This window comes from Pinus tabuliformis, chromosome J (genome assembly GCF_031772625.1).
Source record: "Pinus tabuliformis cultivar Carrire ecotype Pingquan chromosome J, CPIR1, whole genome shotgun sequence".
NCBI lineage: Eukaryota > Viridiplantae > Streptophyta > Pinopsida > Pinales > Pinaceae > Pinus > Pinus tabuliformis.
The window spans coordinates 738,966,129-738,971,237 of record NC_142295.1 but is presented as its reverse complement, the minus strand read 5'-3'; positions in this window follow the sequence as shown (position 1 = coordinate 738,971,237).

Below are 5,109 nucleotides of genomic sequence, written 5' to 3'. Positions count from 1 at the left end.
AATCTCAACCAAACCTTTCCATTTCTTGAAAGTATCAAATACATCATATTTATTCTTAATACAATAAATCCAAGTTTTTCTAGTTGCATCATCAATAAAAGTAACATAATAACGAGAGCCACCAAGAGATGATACCTGAGCAGGTCCCCATACATCTGTATGCACAAGCTCTAATTTTTCGCTCTTCTTTTCTTTCCCAACTCTGAGAAATCTGACTCTCTTCTTTTTTCCATAAATGCAATTCTCACAGAAGTCAAAATCAACATTCTTCAAACCTGGCAACAAATTCCTTGAGTGAAGAATCTTCATCCCCTTTTCACTCATGTGTCCGAGCCTATGATGCCATAATGCTGCATCTGCTCCTTTGGAAGTTAAAGCATTAACAAAGTTAGAAATACCATTGCATAAATACAATGTACCAACATTTTCACCTTTTGATTTTACCAGGGCTCCTTTGGTGACCTTCCAAGCTTTATCTGTGAAAGTTGTCACACAACCTTCACCGCCTAACTGCCCTGTTGAAATCAGATTTTTCTTTAGATCTGGAACATGCCTTACCTCCTTTAGTAGCCATTGGTTTCCATTCTGCTGTTTTACAAGAACCTTACCCATTCCAACAATTTTACAAGGTTTATCATCACCCAAATGAACTTGTCCAAAATCTCCTTGAACATAGTCATGAAAGTATTTCTTATCAAGTGTGGCATGGAATGAGGCCCCTGAATCTACCACCCAGGAATCAGTGATATTTTCGAAAGAAAGAATCAAAGCATCTTGTAACACCTCACCTGTCACATTTTCTTCATGATTGTTTTCTTGTTGTGCATCTCCTTCTTTTCCCTTCCGAGATCTATAGTCTTTCTTTAGGTGTCCTTTCTTTCTGCATTTCCAGCACACTATCCCCGATCTGGACTTGGATCTTCCTTTGCTTGATTTACTGCGATATCCTGAGCTCTTTTCTCTTTCCATTTTTCTTCCCCTAGACTCTGCACTCAAAGCATTACCCGATGTCTCACCGGAGCTTTTCCATTGCATTTCCTCGCTAAGGATAGCACCGACAACATCATCAAACTTTAAAGTACTAAATCCATAGACAAAGTTACTAATGGCCATTACTAAACCATTCCAACTTTCTGGTAATGAACACAAGAATAACAGAGCTCTAACTTCATCTTCAAAGTTTACCCTTACAGAACTTAACTAACTTGTAACTGTATTAAAATCATTTAAATGATCTACAACAGATCCACCTCCCAACATCTTCATATTAAATAATCGTTTCATAAAAAATACCTTGTTTGAGGTCGAGGGTTTTTCATATAGTTTCGACAACGCCTGAATCAAACCCTCTATCGTTGTTTCCTTCGAAATGTTGAAGGCGACTGACACAGCGAGGCACAACCGTATTGTTCCGAGTGCCTTTCTATTGAGAAGGTTCCATTCTTCATCTGTCATAGTTGTCGGCTTCTTTGTTTTTCGTCTCAATGGTAAGTACAGATCTTTCTGATACAGATAATCTTCCATCTGCATCTTCCATAGCAAGAAGTTTTGGCCGTTAAATTTCTCGACCCTAAACTTACCATCTCCCGCCATTGCTCCCACTCGAACGAGGAACCATTCTTTCCTGCGAGTTTATCAGCCAAATAGACCTTCGGCTTTGATACTAGTTGTTATAAAATTATATATTACGGTGCAATGAAACACATAAAATATTGCAGAAATATAAGCACAAAAAAACGCATAAAACAAGAGAGACACAAATATACGTGGTTCACCCAATTTGGGCTAGTCCACCCCGAACAGCCAGTCCTTCCTTTCTATTATCCAACAAAATGAAGCGACACAACCTACAGCAGATCCTTTGTACCTCTGTTTTCTCTCACAGTCTCACCTCTCTATTTCTCGCTCACAGAATACACATCTATTACACAGCCTCAAATACAATGCCCTCATACAAAGAGAGGGGTTGCCTTCTAGGGAAAAAAAACCCTAAACTAAACATAAGTTCTACTGTCAGATCATCCGCCTAATGAATGGCCTAGATTGACTAGAAATTACTATACTTTTACAAGGAAATTTTACATCTGTTTTTAGCTTCAGGGACCCTGCCCTCGAGCCCCTGCCGGGGGACTGCTGGCCCCCGACCCCCCAACCGAGGGGGATCGGCCTCCCTGGACCCCTGCGAGGGGTCCCCCCCCGCACCCCCTTGCGTGGAGGGATGTACAAACTTCCTGGGGTATACATCTGGCTAAAACAAAGACCTTTGAACAATCATGCTCCACACACAACATTCTAGACTGATTTTGTTGGGAAATCGAGGTCGAGGAAGAGAGGGACAGAATAGGGATGTGTAGGGATTTTTTGGGTTAGTGTTTGAGGGAGCCGCAGCTACAACTAACTGCTTATCTAGTCCATGGGCAATAGCAAGCAACTAAGGTTTTTTAAAGGGTAGTGTTAAGGTGACAAAGGCATGTTTGAGGCAGCATGGTAGTGGAGGGCTCTCTTCAAGGAAGACAGCAGCCCATGAGGGCTTCATATTCTTGAATGTGTGAAGGGTTAAGGGATGGAGTTTGTTCCCTAACCAGAATTGTAGGAGAAACAAGCAAACAATGGAGGACAATAGTGTTTTTGTGAAGGAATGTTGGGTCAAAGTGTTGACCAGAATTGGATCGTGACATAGCAGCTTATTGATGCCATGTGGAGGATTTTTTGTGGTGGTGAAGAGTCTTCCTAGGAGCAGAATTGAAAGTGACATGATTGGGTATCATTGATCTAATTAGAGGGTAGTGTGTTGGTTACCCAAAGTAGCCCTAGAGCAGCAAACAAGAAGGACATTGTTGGTGCATGATTGGGTGAAGTTTTGCAGCCTTATGAGTAGCTCTTTGATGGATGAAAGAGGCTACTAAAAGACAGATTGAAGCTCAGGTATTGGCAGCCTAGAGAGCAATTTGATGAGCTCATGTACGTGCAGTAGAAGTGACTTGCAGCATTGTTAGGAGGCATCTCTCATAGAGTCTTGATGTTTAGTGGCCTTGATGGACTAAGGCACTACTAGTGAGCAGTATGGGAGCGAAGAATCGGCAGGACAAGATACGACATCGAAGTTGCACAACAAATTTTTTCATTGTATCTTGTATACCATAGATTGTTGTATTATTCAAATTTGGTTTAATATAACGATGATTGGGATTATACAATATTGTACAATTTTGTTAAAAAACGTGTGTATTTGTGCATATGTGATTTACTGCTTTATATTTCTACTGTGAAAACTAGTTTATGGTTGATATTCTTGGTTTGGTAGCGTCAATGATTTTAAGACTCTAACCTAGACCCAAGGTCATGGAAATTCAACATGATGTTGTACTAGGAGTCCAATGGTTACAATGTTTGGGTACGATAGCTTTTAATTTTCAAGAACTTTTCTTGAAAATTTTTTGGAAAGGAAAGGAGGTTCAATTAAGGGGTATCACAGGGAAACCAGGAAAGATAATCATCTCCAATGGCATGACAAAGCTTCTAAAGAAAGAACAATTGGGCATAATTGGACAATTAGGTTCACTAGAGGTTCAAACATCGAAATCATCTATTTCTCTAGATCTCCAAAAAGTCTTGGACAATCATTCCAAGGTATTTGAGACTCCCAAAGGCCTCCCACCTATTTATGATCATGATCATGCTATTCATTTGATTCCAATAAGTGTTCCTCCAAACATCAAGCCTTACAGATATCCTTGTGCCCAAAAGAGTGAAATTGAACATATGGTTGTAGAAATGCTAGAGGTTGGTATAATTCAACCTAGTCAAATCTCTTTCTCTGCTCCAGTAGTATTGATGCACAAGAAGGATGGATCATGGCACATGTGTTTGTATTATAGGGAACTCAAAAAGCTCACTATTAAAGATAAATTTCCCATTCCTACCATTGATGAATTATTGGATGAATTACATGGAGTAATTTACTTCACCAAGCTGGATCTTCATTCAGGATATTATCAAATAAGAATGAAGAGAGAAGACATTCTGAAAATAGAATTTAGAACTCATGAGGGTGATTATGAATTTTTGTTCATGCCTTTTGGCCTTACCAATGCACCTTCTACATTTCAAGGTTTGATGAATTACATTTTCAAACCCTTTTTAGGAAATTTGTGTTAGTATTTTTTGATGATATACTAATCTAGAGCAAGTCTTGGAAGGATCATGTTCAACATGTTGACAGGGTACTCAAACTATTGGAGGAGAAACCATCATATGAAAAAACCTCCAAATATTTCTTTAGAGTACAAGAGGTGGAATATCTGGGTCATATTCTATCTCATGAGGGTGTTAAGGTAGACCCTAATAAAATTAAAGCCAATAAAGAATGGAAAATCCCAACATCCATAAAGCATCTACGATGATTTCTTAGGTTGACTGGGTATTATCACAAGTTTGTTAAGAATTATGGGAGAATAGCAGCACCTCTAACAATATTACTGAAGAAAGATTCATTTCCTTGGACTCCATAAGCAACTAAGGCCTTTGAAAATATTAAAGGGGCAATGTGCCAAGCATCGGTCTTAGCTACGCCAGACTTCACAAAAACCTTTATTGTGGAATGTGATGCCTCGGGAAATGGAATTGGTGTTGTTTTAATGTAAGAGGGAAGACCTATTGCTTTTGAAATTCGTCCAATCAAAGGAAAGTATTTACATAAAGCTATTTATGAGAAGGAAATGTTGGCAATAATACATGCACTTAAGAAATGGCGACCTTACCTAATGGGAAGACACTTCAAGGTAAAAACAGATCATGATCGTCTTAAATACTTTTTAGAACAAATATTTTCTTCATAAGAGCAGCAAAAATGGGTCACAAAATGTTGGCTTATGACTTTGAAATCATCTATGAAAAAATGGAAGAAAAATGTTGTTACAGATGCACTCTCAAGAAAGGATGAGGATGTGGAAGAATTGCTTTGTTCCATTTCTATTATCCAACTAAATTTGATAACCGAAGCAAGAGATGAATGGAAGAATGACGAAGAAGTGTGGGACTTAAATCTTATATTCAAAAGTTTGTAGCGGAATGTTTGGTTTGCCAAAAAAATAAAGTTGAACAATTAAG